General features: G+C 42.6%; 1 pseudogene; it reads right to left on the reverse strand.

Moving 5' to 3' along the window:
* The window catches only part of LOC123484415, a 44,311-nt pseudogene extending 21,076 nt beyond the window's left edge, over positions 1-23,235 (reverse strand).
* Positions 23,236-23,488: the final 253 nt, after the last annotated feature.

Consider the following 23,488-nt stretch of genomic DNA (forward strand, 5'->3'; position numbering starts at 1 on the left):
TCCACAGCGACATGAGAGACTGATCAACAACTACAGGAAGCTTTGGTTGGAGTTCTTGCAGCTAAAGGTGGCACAACCAGTTATTGAGTGTAAGGGGGCAATTACTTTTCACACAGGGGCATTGGGTGTTGCATAACTTTGCTCATGAAATAAATGAAATAAGTGTGTAATTGTTGTTTGTTCACTCAGGTTCCCTTTTTCTAATATTAGGTTTTGGTTGAAGATCTGATAACATTCAATATAGAAAATATGCAAAAGTAGAGAAAATTAGAACGGGGGCAAATACTTTTTCACAGCACTGTACATGCTGGTGAATTGTTGCATTATTCAACAGTGTAATATGGTTTGGTTGCACTATTCAACAGTGTAATATGTTTTAGAAGAAAAGGTTCTGTCATTGTTGAATAGTTTGTGCTTACTGGCTAGTGGCTACTGCTTGATATTTATGGTCCAATTTGAGCTGCTTGGACCAAGAATGTGGCATTGCCAGCCACAATGAAAGGTAAGGCAAGGATGTAATGTGAATGTGAAGTAGAGTTCTCGATTCGCCACCCCGTTCCTCAGACTCTCCTTCATATCTCGTAGTGGGAATAGGTCCTCACTCTCTCTCTCTCTCTCTCTCTCTCTCTCTCCCTCTCTCCGTCTCTCTCTCCATTCTGGAGGTGTTGTCTCTTCGCATGTTCCCACCTGAGAGTCTTGTAAATGGAATTCTCACCTGATGCTGACCAGTCTGGCCGATACAAGAATGAAACTCATATATTAGCTCTCTGAGTTTACTTACTAAGCTGTGTCCCAACTGGCACCATATTCCCTATAAAGTGTACTACTTTTGAGCCCGCCCATAGGGCTCTGATCAAAAAGTAGTGATATGTTGGGTTTATGGTGTCATTTGGCATTAGATATGCCATAATGACAACTTTGAAGATGGAAAAAGACTACATATTTCGGTTGATTTAGACTGATTTACTATACAGTATGTTCGCATTTCAGTGAATCTTTATTATATTGTCCATCCAACAACAACAACAACGATACAATAAGAGTTTGTAAAGGTTTGTAGATGCATTTTGTGTTGTCCCAGTAGTGAAATGTACAGTACACTGTCTGTACTCCCACTGCCTTGACAAATTACACCCAACACATTTGTCATGACATAAACAAGACACAAGCAAAGCTGTGCAACAAGAAAAACAAGTCACAAAACCGAGTTACACTCCTCTGTTTTTGACAACAATTTCAGGCTCCAACCAGATGTTCATTTTTTGCAGTAAAACCTCTTTGCCAAGGCTGCTGGCGCTGCCCAAGGCTGACAAGGCGGGTATTACTACCCAGAGCTGGCCTTATTGAGCGACCACATGCCCAGACATGTGGAGCAGAGTGGAAGTAGGGCTGTGTCTCAAGCGGCACCCTATTCCCTACATAGTGCACTACCTTTGAGTCTTTTCGTTTGAGTTTGGCTCTGTTCACCAAAAAGAGCTTTTCATGTGGCTTCCATATAGCTTTTCGTTTCAGTAATACATCAAAATAACAGATAGGTAGATAGATGCAGTGCGCGCCCCCTGGATTGAGAGTTATAGATGCCAGTTAAGGGTAGTGCCTTGCTCAAGACACATTGGCAGGAGATGGTATCTCTTACCACTTCAGGCAGTAGCTTGGTAGCCAGGTCATGGATTGCCTTTCCCAGGATACACAGGGAGGACAGGATGAAGACCACACCCAGGATCGCTCAGGAACTGTAGAGAGAGGGAGAGATAGATAGGGGTGGAGAGGGAGGGGGGGGGGAGTTAGGAGGGGAGCAAAGAGAGGAAGGGAGGGGGAGAGAGGGAGAGAAAGTGAGGGAGGTAGATAGAGGGGAAATGGAAGGAAAGAGAGTGAGAGAACAGTGATTAAGGATATTCTGCTTTGAAAATCTACAGTTCCATGAGACAAAGGATATGTCACTCGTTTACATTTACCAGTCATTTTATAGATGTGAGAGTGAGGATTATATATTGTATTTTGAAACATTCCTAAATCATTGGCCACAGGGAGACCTTTCCATGACAAAGTAGACCTACTGCAACTACCCATCATACAAGCATAATGCAACGTAATAAATAGCAAATAGTCTCCATTACTTCTATGCATGTGGAAGAGAAAAGGCATCTGTTAAATAAACAACTATTTTGCTTTTCTCCGTCGCTGATTTAGAGAGTGAACACAGTCTCCGAGGATCCATTTGAGAAGAGGGGATTTTCTTTAAACACAGTTTTATCCAATTAGGTAAGCCTGGCTGGGAGAAGCTCTACAATCTGTCAACTGTGTCATCTGGGGTGGTCAGGCATGGTCGGGTTAGCACACTGTTTATACTGTCTGTCTGCTCTCTCTCTCCCCCTACTTCATCTCCTAGCCTAGCGCAGACTTACTATACACACCATACACATTATCACAAAGAGCCCATGAAAGGCCAAAAACAAGAGAAAGTGTTGAAAGGCCAGTGTATTATAGATATAACATACATGATGTTCAGACAAAAACATAATGGATGGAAAAGTGTGTGTGTGTGTGTGTGTGTGTGTGTGTGTGTGTGTGTGTGTGTGTGTGTGTGTGTGTGTGTGTGTGTGTGTGTGTGTGTGTGTGTGTGTGTGTGTGTGTGTGTGTGTGTGTGTGTGTGTGTGTGTGTGTGTGTGTGTGTGTGTGGGAGTGCATGCGTGTGTGCGTGTTGTTTATGTTTATGCTCGCAGCTGGCTCACACTCAGCAGCACTCAGTCCCCTGGGTCCAAGCCAGAAGGTAACTAGGCAACACAAAGTAGAGCGAGAGGAGAGGAGCCATGTAGGAATGGTTTCAGTGGTGCAAGCGGGAGAGACAGAGGACCCAGGGAGCTCTGTGTGTGTGTGTGTGTGTGTATTGTGTGTGTGTGTATGTGTGTGTGTGTATGTGTGTGTGTGTGTGTGTGTGTGTGTGTGTGTGTGTGTGAGACCTCCTAGAGCTGTGTAAAGCTCAACAACAGAGATCCTCACAACGCACCTGCCCAACCAACAGCTCAGCTGACAGAAACATCAGTTTGATCATCATTGGGCTATGATCCTGCTGCTTAGAAAAGTCAATTGTTTTGGTCTCATCAACTCAAGGCAATTGGCATCAAGCACATTACCAAGTTAGATTTTCTTCAAACATCACAAGACAGTCAATTTAGTTTTTGATAACAAAGTCGCAAATGCAAGGACTTGACCGGACTTGGCGAACTGTAGTTGACTAGTCTGAGGATGCGCACACACACACACACACACACACTCATCCAATCTGTGTCTACTCTTTCCCTCCTGCTCTGTGTGTCACGTCAGCAGGCTAATAAAGCAATATTCCTCCAATTACAGTGGAAGAAAAACATGCTGCAAATTCACGCTGCTCGCTCATTCGTCTCCAGACCTGGTAATTTTATTGTCTAGTGGCCTAGTGCCTTACTCCTCCCCTGGCCTCTCCCCTGAGGGATACACACATACACACGCGCACACATGTTCACCCCCACCACACACACCTAGGAGAGGCTAATTACTAGCTGCTGGGTAACACAAACCTTCCAATTAGGATTCTGAACCCAAGACATGTTCACTGGTACAACTGAAGGCTCATATTAGCCTGGTTAAACCAGATTGAATGCTGCCCTCACAATGGTGAAGCAGCATTCAAGCTGGTTTAACCAGGCTATAGACCTATACAGTAAACCCAGAGGCTGTCAATCTGCCGTTGTGATGCTGGTTAGCCTGGTTAAACCAGACTAAATCAAATCAAATCAAATCAAATTTTATTGGCCACATGCGCCGAATACAACAGGTGCAGACATTACAGTGAAATGCTTACTTACAGCCCTAAACCAACAGTGCATTTATTTTTAACAAAAAGTAAAAATTAAACAACAACAAAAAAAGTGTTGAAAAAAAAGAGCAGAAGTAAAATAAAATAACAGTAGGGAGGCTATATATACAGGGGGTACGGTGCAGAGTCAATCGTGCAGGGGCACCGGCTAGTTGAGGTGTTGAAGTAATATGTACATGTGGGTAGAGCTAAAGTGACTATGCATAAATAATTAACAGAGTAGCAGCAGCGTAAAAGGATGGGGTGGTGGGGCAGTGCGAGGGGATGCAGAGGCTCGCCTCGGGAGGGGGCTTTTCCGGACTACTGCCGGGTGTGGTGGTCTTACTGGCACTTTTTACAGTCACCAAAATATCACCCAGGTGGGTGCTACACTTCTGGTGTGGGACCGATCCAGCCTACCTACGAAGGAGGAGCTGTGAACATAAAGACAACGATGTGCCCGATGAAGAGCTCCGGGGGCCTGTCTGTCGATGTTTTCTACCTCCCTGCCTGACTGCACCATCAATGCTCCCTCCACTCAAGATACTACTTTTCCGAACTGCCTATCACATGAAGTTGTGGAAGACCAACACCAACTGCCAGATTTACATTTACATTTTAGTCATTTAGCTCTTATCCAGAGCGACTTACAGTTAGATCCCTACATTTAAAAAAATTATTATGATTATATATATTTTTTGTTAAGTGACTTTCAGATTCTACTTGTAATGAAAAGCGCTATATAAAATGAATCTATTATTATTATAAAGAGGGCTCTGTCAAATCACGTGAAAAAAAAGTATAATAATCACGAGTCAGACGTGGTTTTCGGAAACATGCAGCATTTCAGGTAGGATTTTTACCTTGACCACGACTATCCATTTTAAGGACATCTCAGCAGAAATATCTATTTTAAATTACGTTATATTTTCTGCAGCAGTGGCAACAATTTAGCAGTGGTGGGCGACCGCTGCTAAATGAATATAGGGGAAAAACTGACGTATGAAATTTCACATGTTAATTTTTTTATATTTTTTTATTTAATTAAATTCCCCACATTACATTTTACACATTATTATTTTTCACCCACTTCCAGCTACAGTGCCTTCAGAAAGTATTCATACCCCTTGACTTATTCCACATTATGTTGTGTTAAAAGCCTGAATTCAATAGATTTTTCTCACCCATCTACACACAATAAGTGAAAACATGTTAGTTTTTTTTCTAATTTATTGAAAATGAAATACAGAAATATCTCATTTACATAAGTATTCACACCCCTGAGTCAATACTTTGTTTGGCAGGATTACAGCTGTGAGTCTTTCTGGGTAAGTCTCTAAGCGCTTTCCACACCTGGATTGTGCAACATTTTCCCATTATTCTTTAAAAGATTCTTCAAGCTCTGTGAAATTGGTTGTTGATCATTGCTAGACAACCATTTTCAGGTCTTGCCATAAATTTACAAGTAGCTCCATTCCGTTTCTTTTGTATCCTGAAAAACTCCCCAGTCCTTAACGATTACAAGCATACCCATAACATGATGCAGCCACCACTATGATTGAAAATATGGAGAGTGGTACTCAGTAATGTGTTGTATTGGATTTATATTCAGGACAAAAAGTTAATTGCTTAGACACATTTTTTGCAGTATTAGTTTAGTGCCTTGTTGCAAAATGGATGCATGTTATTGCAATATTTCTGTACAGGCTTCCTTCTTTTCACTCTGCTTAGTATTGTGGAGTAACTACCATGTTGTTGATCCATCCTCAGTTTTCTCCTATCACAGCCATTAAATTCGGTCACTGTTTTAAAGTCACCATTGGCCTCATGGTGAAATCTCTGAGCGGTTTAGGAAGGACACCTGTATCTTTGTAGTGACTGGGTGTATTGATACACCATACAAAGTGTAATGAATGACTTCACCATGCTCAAAGGGATATTCAATTTCTGCTTTTTATAATTTAATACATCTACCAATAGGTCCCCTTCTTTGCGAGGCATTGGAAAACCTCCTTGGTCTTTGTGGTTGAATCTGTGTTTGAAATTCACTGCTAGACTGAGGGACCACTATGATTGCACACAGAGTGAGTCCATGCAATTTATGGAACACACCATCACAGTTTATTATGAAATAGACAAAAATTACTTATTCAAAATTCGTGACAGGCACACAAAAAAATTCACTTTTTCGTGTATATTACACAATTTTCTTTCTTCTTAACGTACAGTGGGGAAAAAAAAGTATTTAGTCAGCCACCAATTGTGCAAGTTCTCCCACTTAAAAAGATGAGAGAGGCCTGTAATTTTCATCATAGGTACACGTCAACTATGACAGACAACATGAGAAAAAAAAATCCAGAAAATCACATTGTAGGATTTTTAATGAATTTATTTGCAAATTATGGTGGAAAATAAGTATTTGGTCAATAACAAAAGTTTCTCAATACTTTGTTATATACCCTTTGTTAGCAATGACACAGGTCAAACGTTTTCTGTAAGTCTTCACAAGGTTTTACACACACTGTTGCTGGTATTTTGGCCCATTCCTCCATGCAGATCTCCTCTAGAGCAGTGATGTTTTGGGGCTGTCGCTGGGCAACACAGACTTTCAACTCCCTCCAAAGATTTTCTATGGGGTTGAGATCTGGAGACTGGCTAGGCCACTCCAGGACCTTGAAATGCTTCTTACGAAGCCACTCCTTCGTTGCCCGGGCGGTGTGTTTGGGATCATTGTCATGCTGAAAGACCCAGCCACGTTTCATCTTCAATGCCCTTGCTGATGGAAGGAGGTGTTCACTCAAAATCTCACGATACATGGCCCCATTCATTCTTTCCTTTACACGGATCAGTCGTCCTGGTCCCTTTGCAGAAAAAACAGCCCCAAAGCATGTTGTTTCCACCCCCCATGCTTCACAGTAGGTATGGTGTTCTTTGGATGCAACTCAGCATTCTTTGTCCTCCAAACACGACGAGTTGAGTTTTTACCAAAAAGTTATATTTTGGTTTCATCTGACCATATGACATTCTCCCCAATCCTCTTCTGGATCATCCAAATGCACTCTAGCAAACTTCAGACGGGCCTGGACATGTACTGGCTTAAGCAGGGACACGTCTGGCACTGCGGGATTTGAGTCCCTGGCGGCGTAGTGTGTTACTGATGGTAGGCTTTGTTACTTTGGTCCCAGCTCTCTGCAGGTCATTCACTAGGTCCCCCCGTGTGGTTCTGGGATTTTTGCTCACTGTTCTTGTGATCATTTTGACCCCCACAGGGTGAGATCTTGTGTGGAGCCCCCAGATCGAGGGAGATTATCAGTGGTCTTGTATGTCTTCCATTTCCTAATAATTGTTCCCACAGTTGATTTCTTCAAACCAAGCTGCTTACCTATTGCGGATTCAGTCTTCCCAGCCTGGTGCAGATCTACAAAAAAAAATTTCTGGTGTCCTTTGACAGCTCTTTGGTCTTGGCCATAGTGGAGTTTGGAGTGTGACTGTTTGAGGTTGTGGACAGGTGTCTTTTATACTGATAACAAGTTCAAACAGGTGCCATTAATACAGGTAACGAGTGGAGGACAGAGGAGCCTCTTAAAGAAGAAGTTACAGGTCTGTGAGAGCCAGAAATCTTGCTTGTTTGTAGGTGACCAAATACTTATTTTCCACCATAATTTGCAAATAAATTCATTAAAAATCCTACAATGTGATTTTCTGGAAAAAAAATTCTCAATTTGTCTGTCATAGTTGACGTGTACCTATGATGAAAATGACAGGCCTCTCTCATCTTTTTAAGTGGGAGAACTTGCACAATTGGTGGCTGACTAAATACTTTTTTTCCCCACTGTATTTGTGTACATTAAACAAATTCTAATTTGTTGTATCTAACATTAGCTAGGCTAGCTAGGTGGCTAACATTAGCTAGGCTAGGGGTTAAGGTTAGGGTTTAAGGTAAAGGTTTAGGAGTTAGGTTAAGGTTATGGTTAGGGAAAGGGTTAGCTAACATGCTAAGTAGTTACAAAGTAGCTTTAAAGTAGTAAAGTGTTGCAAAGTAGCTAATTATTCTTTCAGTCTTAAGTAACCTACTGTCTTTATCTGTGATTGAAATGCACTGTATACAAAATTGTGTACTGCACACAAAATAATTGACTTTTTCATGTGTCTGTCACAAATTTTGAATAAGTAATTTGTGTCTATTTCACAATAATCTGTGATACTGGGTTGACTTATAATGTGACCTGTTAAGCAAATGTTTACCCCTGAATTTATTGAAGCTTGCCATAACAAAGGGGTTGAATACTTATTGACTCAAAAGTTTAAAAATATATTTCCACTTTGACATTATGGGGTATTGTGTGTAGGCCAGTGACACAAAATCTCAATTTAATCCATTTTAAATACATGCTGTAACACAACAAAATGTGGAAAAATTAAAGGGGTATGAATACTTTCTGAAGGAACTGTTCATCTGGTCTCCCATTCAGGGATCGACCAGGGCCGATTTTCACATGTGAAACTGCAAATGTGTCTTTTTTTTGTATGGGCCACACATTGCCATTTACAGTGCACTGAGTAAGGGGGATGAGAGACAATGCTGGGGTTGTAAATACTGTACACTACAGTCCCAATCCCCGCACCAAGAATGAAATGCATTGTAATAACTGCAGCGCTTGTGCTGAAGAGAGATTAGTATGTGTTGAAGAGACAACATAATGTTAGTATGCAGTATAATTTGTAGGCTTTATATAGTTTTGCTGGTCATCAAAACAACAAATATGATAAATATGGCGGTGATATATCTACTCACATGTATTCTCTGTGTGCAGAGTGAAGCGGCAGCGTTACTATAGCGCCACACCACGATGATGGAGGACAGCACATCCAGGGCAGCGTCAAACTGCAGAGGGTAAACAACAACAACATCCACAACAAGACTGACCAGCTACTCAACGGAAACCCATGAGAAATAAGGGTTCACTTAAACATTTTTACCCTTTAGTTATCCTCATCCCAATAACTAAAAGCTAATGCCAATCTAGCCTAAATTACAAGCTTAGACTCCTAAGGCAGCAGGACTCGATATGGCCCTTGTGGAACCAATGTGTGTTTTTGAGATCGACTACATTGCAGTTGGTCTGCGCAGAATCATTCATCTACAAATCACCTTGCATCCCAAATAACTAGAGCTACTACTCATTATGTGATCAAGATCAGTGATCCTGTGCCTCGCCTTGCTCAAACTGACCCCCTCAAACACACTGATTGTAACGTGTTGGTAATGACTAACTCTCTGCCCTATAGCACTCAATAGCAGATTAATTTTAAATGCATTTTAAAAGTACCTACAGCGAATCCGAAAGCCGAGGCACTGTGTCTCATGAAGGAAACAGCTGGGGAAAAAACAAGAGAAAAACAAGTTTTACTATACATGAAGAACATTCATATATGAAATGCATTTATATCAGTGCTACTTGAGAATACCCATTGCATACCAAACACTGGCGGCCGGTTTGCTCGAAACCGACTCAGCCTGCCGGTAGTCCCTGGAGTCAAAAAGTGTTTGTTTTCTTTTAACTACTTTAGCTGCACTTGATTGAACTTGTCTAAGACTGGGACAATGGGACCAATAGAATAGTCCCAAAAGTGCAAACCCCGCCCATCTGGCAGTCCAAAATAACAGACAGGCTCAATTAAACGCTCAAAGTATTTAAACCCAGGTCTTATATGGCGCAACTACAACACTGTTATATTCAGCAGGTGTAGTAGTAAGATATAATGTAGTGTTATCATTCAGCATCCACACCATTGTCAGGTTTACAGGGTTAAAATCCTTAGTTTGCCCTTGAAAACAACGGGGCTGCTGCTTCTAATTGGCGAGTAGTGAGCAGGACTGAGTACCCCACCAATGTGGACACACAGCTGTTTGTAACGCAGATTTTTCCTGAGGCTACATTACATTACCCCCACCTTTACCCCAAGTTGAACTCCAGAGTGATTACCATATACAGGTCATGAGAAATAATGGAATTCAAAGCACATCCAACCCCTAACCCAGAGGGATTACCCAGCACTGAAGACTAGACAATGTCCATACTAATGCGGTCCAGGCTAATGACTACTGGCTTTGCTTTCCAAATGGCATCCTATTCCCTATTTAATGCACTACTTTTGACCAGGGCCCACCTACTCATTCCAGGTTTTTCTTTATTTTTACTATTTTCTACATTGTAGAATAATAGTAAAGACATCACAACTATGAAATAACACATATGGAATCATGTAGTAACCAAAAAAGTGTTCAACAAATCAAAATATATTTTATATTTGAGATTCTTCAAATAGCCACCCTTTGCCTTGATGACAGCTTTGCACACTCTTGGCATTCTCTCAACCAGCTTCACCTGGAATGCTTTTCCAACAGTCTTGAAGGTGTTCCCACATATGCTGAGCACTTGTTGGCTGCTTTTCTTTCACTCTGCGGTCCGACTCATCCCAAACCATCTCAATTGGGTTGAGGTCAGGGGATTGTGAAGGCTAGGTCATGTGATGCAGCACTCCATCACGCTCCTTGGTAAAATAGCCCTTACAGAGCCTGGAGGTGTGTTGGGTCATTGTCCTGTTGAAAAACAAATGATAGTCCCACTAAGCCCAAACCAGATGGAATGGCATATCGTTATAGAATGCTGTGGTAGCCATGCTGGTTAAGTATGCCTTGAATTCTAAATAAATCACAGACAGTGTCACCAGCAAAGCACCCCCACACCATAACACCTCCTCCTCCATGCTTTACGGTGGGAAATACACATGCAGAGATCATCCATTCACCCACACCACGTCTCACAAAGACAAGGCCGTTGGAACCAAAAATCTCACATTTGGACCAAAGGACAAATTTCCACTGGTCTAATGTCCATTGCTCGTGTTTCTTGGCCCAAGCAGGTCTCTTATTATTATTGGTGTCCTTTAATAGTGGTTTATTTGCAGCAATTCGACCATGAAGGCCTGATTCACACAGTCCCTTCTGAACAGTTGATGTTGGGATGTGTCTGTTACTTGAACTCTGTGAAGCATTTATTTGGGCTGCAATTTCTGAGGCTGGTAACTTTAATGAACTTATCCTCTGCAGCAGAGGTAACTCTGGTGGTCCTCACTTGAGAGCCAGTTTCATCATAGCGCTTGATGGTTTTCTTGACATATTCCATATTGACTGACCTTCATGTCTTAAAGTAATGATGGACTGTCGTTTCTCTTTGCTTATTTGAGCTGTACTTGCCATAATATGGACTTGGTATTTTACCAAATAGGGCTATCTTCTGTATACTCCCCCTACCTTGTCACAACACAACTGATTGGCTCAAACGCATTAAGAAGGAAAGAAATTCCACAAATTAACTTTAAGGCACACCTGTTAATTGAAATGCATTCTCATGAAGCTGGTTGAGAGAATGCCAAGCGTGTGCAAAGCTGTCATCAAGGCAAAGGGTGGCTATTTGAAGAATCTCAAGTATAAAATATACTTTGATTTGTTTAACACTTTTTGGTTACTACATGATTCCATATGTGTTATTTCATAGTTTTTATGTCTTCACTATTATTCTACAATGTAGAAAATAGTAAAAAATAAAGAAAAAACCCTGGATGAGTAGGTGTGTCCAAACTTTTGACTGGTACTGTATATATATTTATATTCAGGACTCTGACATTGCTCGTTCTGATATTTCTTAATTTAAATGTTTGGGATTTGTGAGTATTGTTTGTATTGTTAGGTATATTGCACTGTTGGAGCTAGAAACACAAGCACTTCGCTACACCTGCGATAACAAAATATCGTACGCCACCAATAAAATTTGATTTGATTTGATCTCAGGGTAGACACTCTAACCACAAGGCCACCGAGTTGGTGTGTAACTGCGACGTGCAGTGAATATATGCGTAGCCTATATCCCTTGTAGCCCCGGTCTTCCCTAATCTGCACAGGATGCGCTCATAAATGCGCGCTACTCACAAAATGTTTCAACTTATGATAATGCATGCATTTCATCAAATGCTCGCAGTCAAAGAACCAATAATACTGCAAGCCTCTTGTTCTTTTCCTGTGTTTGGTCCAGACTGCATTCTCACCTGCAGCGAACTGCACCATGGTATGAATGGAATTGGACCGAGACCACACTTTTTGAGCGAACCGCGGTGCGTTGTTTGGTGTGCTCCCGCGTACGGATAGTGTGTTCACACCAGTCCAAAGAAACTGAACTAAGGGGGTAAACTCTGCAGTTTTCGGAAAAACTGCTCCAAACCAATTTGGTGTGAAAGCGCCCTGAGTGTACTTTGATTTGGCCTTTCCACTACAGTACTATTTTATTTAAGAAACCAATAATGATAAGGCTTTTATTATTCTAGTTTGTGTTCATTAGGCACCAAACAGAAGAAAATTGACTGAAACAGGAAGGGACTACCTCGACATGTCCAATAAGAAACTATCATTTCGTTTTTCATTTAAACGATTTCAGCGAGTGCCGTAATGAACAAGACCCAGGTTTTCTCTTTCTGCAGTCCTCCTGGGGTGTAAAGCCCCCATCCATTTATGTTTCTAAACAACAGTGACACACGGTGGGTGACAGACAGATCTTTCTGGGTCATCCCAGTCCATATGTCACATGTCAGACCTCCCACCCTTCACTCGTCATCACGGTGACAGAGGCTGGCACATCACCCTGACAGAACACCAGCCACACCGAGAACAGAAGGACTACACCCCAAATGGTCCCCTATATAGTGCACTTCTTTTGAACAAGCACTATATAGGGAATAGGGTGCCATTTCAGACACAACCTGGGTCTCCATGTGACAGGACAGATCTGGTTAGTGACCAGTCATTTACAATGAAGGCAGGAGTGATCAATTCTCCTCATCTTGTCAAGCCAGATCAAGTGTCTCAGAGAAAGGGTTTACGAGGAGGGCCTCTGGGTGTTTCTCAATATGCATACTATCGCGCTCCAAACTCTCATGCGTCGAGTTGTACTCCGAGGACGTTCTCTTGAGTACGTTCTTGTGAAGACCAGAGTGTGGAGAATGCATAAAAATGTACATTTGAGAAGCACTGCGCACTCCCGTGCTATTGCATTACCTTTGACCAATACAGACGAAACAAGATAACTACATAAAGAAAATGCAACCTAGTTTTACATGTAAGAAACAACCTAAAACAAATGTTGTTATGAAAGGTAAATGGCCAGTGTTACTACAAATTCTTTGTGGGTAGCTAGCTACACATTTTTCGTCAGTCTCGCTACACTATAGTGGATATTCTATGCAGTTAAACAGGCCAAAATGAACACATTATGGTTAACATATCAATATAAAATATTGTAGTCAGGCATTATATGAGATGTGAGTGGGCAACTTTTCATTCCGAAGTTGGAGTTCATTTTCTCTCACTTCAGCTCAAAACCAAGCCATTGACTTAGGACATTTTACGTAGTTTTTTTATGTGGTTGCGTCTTATTACGTCAACAATACTGGGAATATTTCAGTTGAAGCTTGCGTCGACGCATGCTCGAAATATGTACAAACGAAGTACACATCTGAGAATTGCCCTCCGTGTTCCGTTTCACATACTTTGATTTTGACTCGTACTCCGACCGTTCCGTGGTTCAATTTGCGCGCTCGGAGCATATTGAGAAACACCCCTTGTCTCACAAACACACGTAACTTCCTATTGACAAACCTTAACCAGCTGCACCACCGAAAAGCTAGCAATTCAATGGCTCAGGCAGCGGTATTTGAGGTTGAGGAGTTAGTTTACCAATTCATCTCGTTTACAATGGCCAAACAATATATTATAAGCACTCCATTTCTTGAGGAAACAGTCCTATTGTTGGAAACAAACAGCCTTATAATGTCACCCAGAGTCACATTTCTTTACTTTCCAAGCTATAGCGCACAACTAGTGACAACAACACTAATCTCTCTCTGTCTAATCACATACCTGTACATCTCTCTGTCTTTCTCTCTCCCTCAATCTCTCTCTCTGCCTCCCTCTGCCTCTATCTACTCCAGTCAGTACTCGCCCAGAGTGACAGAGACATCAGGGCAGATGGGAGATGTGTCCACTCTCTGTCTCTCCGGAGACCTAAGTCAGTCCCTTTCCACATCATAGAGACAGATGTCATTGGTTCCTCACAGCCACTCCAGATTACTTCATTTCTGTGTCAATTGTCTCAGTCAGATCCTCTGTCTGCATTGACACTGACAATTACAATGATAAAATCCTTTGTAGCATATTCTATATTTTCTTTTCTTTTATTTTTTATTTTTGGGGGGGGTAGCATATTCTTGGACAGGGATCACAGATCTGACAAAAAGTTATATACAAGTGTTATGATATACCCATGTGACATTGGTTTATGATATCAAATCATACAATTTCCAAGAGAATGCCATCTCACAGTCACAAGAAATACATCAGGAGTGGAGAGAGTTTTAAAACCAAATATGCTAGCTCTACCTAGGTTTTGAAAGGTTCAAAGATCCTATATGGGACAGTAGGCAGTGTCAGAAAATACGCTGAACAGACAAGCTACCCAGCCAGACTATTGTTGTAGTAGCAGTGTGTGGGTATAATCACTGGGGAAGCCAAGCATGAAAAAAGCTATATTACCACCTATGTGTTGTGATCATTGCGTTGTTTGCTCTATAACCTGTTAGGTCATATGCCTTGCCACTGTGATATATAGGCCTAAGGCAGAGACAATAAGAAGACAGAGTGGCAGAATAAATTCAACCACAACTTGGTTTCATCACAAAACCGGAGAGCAACATCTGTCCACAAAGCATATTGCATGTAACAAACAGTTACATGACCTACAGCATGGTCTAGCAAGTTAATGTTTCCTACATTTTCGGACTACTAAACAATCGATTGATTTAGAACACGGAGAGTTACCGCAAGTCGCAAAGAAAACAGGAGCTGCCTCCACTATTCCCACCACCATTTCAACTTCAACATCATCAAATCACCTATGCTTAGTCTAATACAGTGACAATTAAAAGATAACAAAAACAATTTAGTCCAATCAACATAAGCTAAATATGATGTGGCTGTCCATGGTACTGGGTGTGTGTGTGTGTGTGTGTGTGTGTGTGTGTGTGTGTGTGTGTGTGTGTGTGTGTGTGTGTGTGTGTGTGTGTGTGTGTGTGTGTGTGTGTGTGTGTGTGTGTGTGTGTGTGTGTGTGTGTGTGTGTGTGTGTGTGTGTGTGTGTGTGTGTGTGTGTGTGTGCGTGTGTGCGTGTGTGTGTGTGTGTGTGCGTGTGTGCGTGTGTGCGTGTGTGTGTGTGTGCAATTAGAAAAACATATTGACTCACTTGTAGAGAAACGCCAATGCCATCCTCCTCTTTTTCATGTTGCCGAAATGGTCTGACTCAGTAGGCTACACACTTTTATGTTTTCCTTTCATGGGCAACGATGAGCCAGCTAGTTAACATTAGCCTACTATACTGTATCTAGCTGCATATTGAACTTCCATCCTCTCAGGCCAGGGTCACAATGTATGAATATATGGTTGGCTCAGAATCGTCATTATAATCATAGGCCAGTACAGAGAATTAAGTAAAACCACAAGTCCAAATCCCATCCATGGCTAATTTAGGAAATTGTCAATTTTAGCTAGCTGGCTAGCTAGCCACTGGTGGACAACAACACAACGAGATGCAACAATTCCCAGTTTTTTTCTGTCAATTATGTTTGGTTTTTATTGTGATGTGATTGGTGTGAAGCCAAATCCAAACTGGCTTCCCCTTGACACTTTTTTGTTTGCGCCAGGACCATTCACAGAATATAGCCCTTTTTGGTAAAAAGACCAAGTCCATATTATGACAAGAACAGCTCAAATAAGCGAAGAGAAAAGACAGTCATCATTACTTTAAGACATGATGGTCAGTCAATACGGAACATTTAAAGAACTTTGAAAGTTTCTTCAAGTGCAGTTGCAAAAACCATCAAGCGCTATGATGAAACTGGCTCTCATGAAGACCGCCACAGGAATGGAAGACCCAGAGTTACCTCTGCTGCAGATGATAAGTTCATTAGAGTTACCAGCCTCAGAAATTGCAGCCCAAATAAATGCTTCACAGAGTTCAAGTAACAGACACATCTCAACATCAACTGTTCAGAGTAGACTGTGTGAATCAGGCCTTCATGATCAAATTGCTGCAAAGAAAACACTACTAAAGGACACCAATCTTACTTGGGCCAAAAAACACCAGCAATGGACTTTGGAGCCGGTGGAAATGTGTCCTTTGGTCTGGAGTCCAAATTAGAGATTTCGGTTTCCAACCGCCATGTCTTTGTGAGACGGTGTGGGTGACCGGATGATCTCCGCATGTGTATTTCCCACCGTAAAGCATGGAGGAGGAGGTGTTATGGTGTGGGGGTGCTTTGCTGGTGACACACTTAACCAGCATGACTACCACAGCATTCTGCAGCGATCGCCAATCCCATCTGGTTTGGGCTTAGTGGGACTATCATTTGTTTTTCAACAGGACAATGACCCAACACATCTCCAGGCTGTGTAAGGCCTATTTTACCAAGAAGGAGAGTGATGGAGTGCTGCATCACATGACCTGGCCTCCACAATCCCCCAACCTCAACCAAATTGAGATGGTTTGGGATGAGTCGGACCGCAGAGTGAAGGAATAGCAGCCAACAAGTGCTCAGCATATGTGGGAACTCCTTCAAGACTGTTGGAAAATCATTCCAGGTGAAGCTGGTTGAGAGAATGCCAAGAGTGTGCAAAGCTGTTATCAAGGCAAAGGGTGTCTATTTGATTTGTTTAACACTTTTCTGGTTACTACGTGATTCCATATGTGTTATTTCATAGTTTTGATGTCTTCACTATTATTCTACAATGTAAAAAATTGTGTCCAAACTTTTGACTGGTAGTGTATATATCTATTTTTTTAATGGTAAATATTTGGGGGAAACCTGGCTTCCCTTAGCATCAATGAATACACGCCACTGTTGTGTTGGGGCCAATGCCAGTGTGTTTACCACCAATAGCATTAGGCTTAACCTATGGTCCGTACAGCAGTGTCATTGTGCCAGCTGCATCTCTATCAGTGGTGGAGCAATTGACAGCAGGGTTAATCAGTTGAAATTGAGTTTACCGACATTACACTCTTTACTATCAGAGGGTAATATAACTGCAAATGTGTTTTTCCCATAATATTCTGCCATATTCCACAATATTCCGCCATTTGTTTACCAACATGAGACAAATTCCACTCCCAGATTACACTATTTACTATCAGAAGGTAATCTATCCGCACAGCGTTTTCCCGTAATATTCCATAGTTTCTATAATATTACGATTTAATTTGTATATTTGTTTACTGGTGTGGTTTAATGCTTGCTTGGTCAGCATGATTTTAAAATTGCTGACAAAACAAGCGCTGGTGAACTATGTGAAATTGTATTGTGATTTACAGAAATACAGTACATTATACATTGTTTAATAATTCAGTATGTGTGTGTGTGTGTGTGTGTGTGTGTGTGTGTGTGTGTGTGTGTGCTTCAAATCTGGAGTTTCTGCACACCACCACCAACACCCCCCACCTCAGGAATTGACCTGCCCAGGTATGAGGACATACTGCGTTTGATGTCATGTGACAAAGCCCAACAAACCACACTACCTCCACCTCCCAAAAGTAAAATCACAACTCATTGGGCACTCCAGTCAGGCTTAATCAAATGGTAAAAGTAGGTGAAAAGAAGCAAATACCCAGCCTATCCATCCAAGGGCAGGTAGGTGAAGTGGACATGGCAGAAGACAATCATCACTCAGTCAACTCCATGCCTCCACACCCACTACTCTGAGCCTCCCTCCCTCCCTCTGCCTGCTCCTGCTGTTCATGTGGGAACAGAGAAGGGAGAGCTCCCCTCCCTCTCTCTCTCTTTTTCTCCACATGCACCTCCTGCCGCTCTTATTTTTAGACTGCAGACTCTTTGGGGGGCTTGAGGCGCACAGTTCTGAATGACTTAATCTGTGATGCCACTCTCTCCCTCTCTCGCTCTCTCTCCCTCTTGTTTAGATTTGTCCTTTTTGGTTTGTTTTTACTGTGCATGCGGCCTTGAAGTTCTATGTAGCATCTTAATTACGTGTGTATGTATGTGTGTGTGGTTGTGGGTGTGGGTGTGGGTGTGGGTGTGCGTGTATGCATGCGTACATAACTGCATGTGCGTGCATCTGTGCATATTTGTGTGTGTGTCTTTCTCTGTCTCTCTCCAGGGTACACAGAGCGATGTGATCTGTATTCAGGGTCTGCCTCAGGGCTGTGTGCCCTGGCATCCGTCCCTCAGCCACCACCTAGAGTGGTAGGGCACTCCACTCAAAACACTGGGAACAGACAGCATGGTGACATTTGGCTGGTATTTCACTAAACCCTGTGTTGGGTAATGTGATGTGTGTTGTGAAATTGACATTCAGGCTAGCCAAAAAGCAGTCAAAGGAAAAGGGTATTTGTAAAGCAAACCAAGGAAAAGCTATTGAAATTCGAAAGGTACTGTATTATTTAGTGTAATCCAACAAGCACAACACATTTTCAAAAAGTGCACACACACAAACATGGCAATTGTGGAACCTGATTATGCAATGACATCCAAAGAATGAGGGGGCAGGAAGGAAGAGAGAAACAGTAGCTCCTCCTGGAACAGGGGAGCTGCTAGTGAAAAACTAAAGTAAACAAAAACTGACACCTGAATGAAACCAACAAGGTAAATAAAGTGGGATGATATGGTGAGTTTTCATAAGCAACGTACATTTGGGATGATATCTAGGCTGCGTCCCAAACGGTACCCTATTCAATATATAGTGCACTACTTTTGACAAGGGCCAATAAGGCTTAGGGATCATCACAAGGCTTGACATGCCAAAGTGACATTCATATTGTATAATGGCAGATTCAAATTGTTTACTACTTAGAGCTACATAACGACCACAAAGTCAGTCATCAGTCAATCAGTCAGAGTTGAGAAAGTTGACACACACACACACATTAGGGAGGAGAGAGAGAGAGAGAGAGAGAGAGAGAGAGAGAGAGAGAGAGAGAGAGAAAGAGAAAAGGGCCTCCATGCATCGACTGGCCTCAAATGAAATGCAAATGAGAGCCGACGACGTGCCACTGAGTGCTTGTTAATTGGATCCTGAGGAAGCTGTGAAGTATCTGTGGAATATTTGTTCGTAATTCCTACATCCCAGCCTGGCTGGTGTACGTTTTCACATGCACACGTCTTCCTCCCTACCTCCCTCCCCCTTTCCCCCTAAAAACCTGTCACAGATGACAAGCAGCTTAGAAAATACAATTTCCGTAGTGTGATTTAATTGTAGTTGAGTATCTTTGAAATCACATGAAGACTCAGAAAGCAGAGGACAATTAAATAACACACACAAGTAAACTACTGTAGGTGTGCTGTCCACGTTGCTCACCTTGTACAACAAACACACACACACATATTGGCCTATTGATCTGGGCAGCAAGGAATCTATGTGACCCAAGCCAAGTGTATTTGTGCAACTGCATGCCTCACTGAGAATTCCCACCAAAACCGGAGCTGGTTGCAACAGTGTTTGCTTAATGCTATTGTTTTCCTGTTTGCATACCCGAGTTGCCATCGTTCAGGTAGACATCTATAGAGAAAGACTCCAGGTGCTATAGATACCCATAATAGCCAATCAGTCACTTTTCTTACTCAGAACATACACACTGAAGAAGGTGACACAGTACACACCATTTTACATTACAGTCATTTAGCAGACGCTCTTATCCAGAGCGACTTACAGTTAGTGAATGCATACATTATTTTTATTTTATTTTTTCCTACCCCCTGTGGGAATCAAACCCCACAACCCTGGCGTTGCAAACGCCATGCTCTACCAACTGAGCTACATCCCTGCCGGCCATTCCCTCCAATACCCTGGACGACGCCGAACCATTGCGCGCGCCCCATGGGTCTCCCGGTCGCGGCCGGCTGCGACAGAGCCTGGATTCGAACCAGGATCTCTAGTGGCACAGCTAGCACTGCGATGCAGCGCCTTAGACCACTGCGCCACTCGGGACACTTAACATTCCATAAAGGGTAGCAGAGCCATATAATCCCATTCCATCAAATAACGTTGTATACTTAGCCTACACCACTGATGTGATAATGCAATATTGTCAATCAATATTTGATTTCATTGTATTCAGAACTGTGAAGAGGTGTGTACTGTGTATATGTGGTTAATGTATCTCTGCATCCCAAATGGCACCCTGTTCCGTATATGGGCCCTGGTCAAAAGTACTGCACTACATAAGGAATAGGGTGCCATTTGGGACGCAACCTATGTACAGTATATTTACAATGCTGGATTGTAAAGCCACTATTTGGACTTATGTCATTTATTGCAGGTTCTTGGGTCATGCTATGAACAGAACATCATGTACTAAGCATTGTTTACTAAGCAGGGAGAAAGAGAGCGAGAGTGAGAGAGAGCGAGAGAAAGAGCGAGAGAAAGAGAGAGTTTTTTTAACCGGGAGAGAGAGAGAGAGAGAGAGAGAGAGAGAGAGAGAGAGAGAGAGAGAGAGAGAGGGAATGAGAGTGGTCTTAAAAGTAAAGTAACTTCCTCCAAACACACACACAAAAAAGAGCTTGTGAGAGCTATAGAAGTTACTATACTCTAATATAATACTGAGAAATCTGAGCTTTTCAAGAACTATTCGAACATGCTTTGTTTGTTTGCTTTATTGTCAATGTGTCCAGCTCACAGATGATGTAGTGTTACATTGAGGAGGAAAGACCAATAGAAACACAAACTAGTAACAGTCTAGAAATAACTCTCCATGACCACCAGCACAATTAAAGCCTCCGGGGTAGGCAGGTGGCATAGAGGTTAGAGAGGCAGACCAGTAGCCGTATGGTTGTTGGTTCGAATCCCATGGCCAGGCATGAAAGAAAAGTGTCCACTCTGTGCCTAACTGAACTGGCAACCGGAGGACTGACTCTAGGCACTGAACTGTGTGTGTGGACAATAAAGTGTATATTCTATTCCTGTCAATTTACTGTAGCTTCGGCAGTCAGATCTGTTTCTACTTTAGCCAAATGGCTACCAAGCTTTGTTTACTGATATTAGACCATCATAAACCATTTGAATAGCATTATGCACATTTCAGGAGTCAAAACATTGTAAGATACACTACAAAAGTATGTGGACACCTGCTCGTCGAACATCTCATTCCAAAATCATAGGCATTAATATGGAGTTGGTCCCCCCTTTGCTGCTATAACAGCCTCCACTCTTCTGGGAAGGCTTTCCACTAGATGTTGGAACATTACTGCGGGGACTTGCTTCCATTCAGCCACAAGAGCATTAGTGAGGTCGGGCACCGATGTTGAGCCATTAGGCCTGGCTGCAGTCTGCGTTCCAATTCATCCCAAAGGTGTTCGATGGGGTTCAGGTCAGGGCTCTGTGCAGGCCAGTCAAGTTCTTCCACACCGATCTCAGCAAACCATTTCTGTATGGACCTCGCTTTGTGCACGGGCGCATTGTCATGCTGAAACAGGAAAGGGCCTTCCCCAAACTGTTGCCACAAAGTTGGAAGCACAGAATTGTCTAGAATGTCATTGTATGCTGTAGCCTTACGATTTCCCTTCCCTGGAACTAAGGGACCTAACCCGAACCATGAAAAACAGCCCCAGACCATTATTCCTCCTCCACCAAACTTTACAGTTGGCATTATGCATACGGGCAGGTAGCGTTCTCCTTGAATCTGCCAAACCCAGATTCATCCTTTGGACTGCCAGAAGGTGAAGAGTGATTCATCACTCCAGAAAAAACCTCTCCACTGCTCCATAGTCCAACGGCAGCGAGCGTTACACCACTCCAGCCGACGCTTGGCATTGCCCATGGTGATCTTAGGCTTGTGTGCGGCTGCTCGGCCATGGAAACCCATTTCATGAAGCTCCCGGCGAACAGTTATTGTGCTGATGTTGCTTCCAGAGGCAGTTTGGAACTCGGTAGTGAGTGTTGCAACCAAGGACAGACGATTTTCACGCGCTACACGCTTCAGCACTCAGCGGTTCCGTTCTGTGAGCTTGTTTGGCCTACCACTTTGCGGCTGAACTGTTGTTGCTCCTAGAGCGTTTCCACGTCACAATAACAGCACCTACAGTTGACCGCGGCAGCTCTAGCAGGGCAGAAATTTGACGAACTGACTTGTTGGAAAGGTGGCATCCTATTACTGTGCCACGTTGAAAGTCTCTGAGCTCTTCAGTAAGGCCATTCTACTGCCAATGTTTGTCTATGGAGATTGCATGGCTGTGTGCTCAGTTTTATACACATGTCAGCAACGGGTGTGTCTGAAATAGCTGAATCCACTAATTTGAAGGGGTGTCCACATACTTTTGGCCATGTAGTGTATGTTTAGTAAATATTTGCAGTTTGGTATGTGTACTGTATTTTATGTGTTAGAGTAGATACACCCATACAACAGGTGGCGTGCTATCTATAGTCATAAGAGTTGCTGTTTTCAACTCTAAATGATCGGCTATGAAAAGCCAACTGAGAGACCTGAGCCCCTAGGACCATCGTCGGGACTACCGGCCGTGGTGACTCCTTGCTGTCCCCAGTCCGCCTGGCCTTGCTGCTATTCCAGTTTAAACTGTTCTGCCTGCGGTTATGGAACCCCTACCTGTCCCAGACCTGCTGTTTTAAACTCTAATGATCGGCTATGAAAAGCCAACTGAGATTTATTCCTGATTATTATTTGACCATGCTTGTCACTTATGAACATTTTTTGAACATCTTGGCATGGTTCTGTTATAATCTCCACCGGCACAGCCAGAAGAGGACTGGCCACCCCTCATAGCCTGGTTCCTCTCTAGGTTTCTTCCTAGGTTTTGCCTTTCTAGGGAGTTTTCCTAGCCACCGTGCTTCTACACCTGCATTACTAGCTGTTTGGGGTTTTAGGCTGGGTTTCTGTACAGCACTTGGAGATATTAGCTGATGTAAGAAGGGCTATATAAAATAAAATTGATTGATTGATTGATTGATTGCAAAATTGACAGGTTCATCACAGTCTATTGGGAACATTGTCGAATATAAAAATCATCACCAGCAAGGCATTGCCTCAAAGCCTGGTCCCAGATCTGTTTGTGATGTCTTATCAACTCACCAGAGTTGGAAAGGCAGCAGAAACAGATCTGGGACCAGGCTAATTCCCTTCATCCCTCAGAGAGAACGAGAGAACGAAGAAACGTATACTCACTGAAAGCTGCTACTGCCAGGATCAGCGTCACAAAGATGGAAACCCAGGAGACCCACAATGCTTTCTTGCGGTAGCTTTGAGCTTCGTGGGGCTTTAGCCTCATGCTGCTCTCCAGCAAGCCTGTCAAAAGGAACACAGTATTCTGGAACGCTTTTAGCACTCATATAATTATATTTTATCCATTGCCTACAATAGACTTAAGGTTATTTGAATGCTATGAAGCTTCCTGGTTTATGGAACAAAGAAAAATGAAGCAATACACGAATTTGAAGCATCCTTGTATTGAAGCCTACTGAAAGCCCAAAGGTGTGAGGACTGGAGCTGGTGTGATAATAGTGTATGGTTACACAGTAAACTACTGTTTCACAA

This window comes from Coregonus clupeaformis, unplaced genomic scaffold (assembly GCF_020615455.1).
Source record: "Coregonus clupeaformis isolate EN_2021a unplaced genomic scaffold, ASM2061545v1 scaf0305, whole genome shotgun sequence".
NCBI lineage: Eukaryota > Metazoa > Chordata > Actinopteri > Salmoniformes > Salmonidae > Coregonus > Coregonus clupeaformis.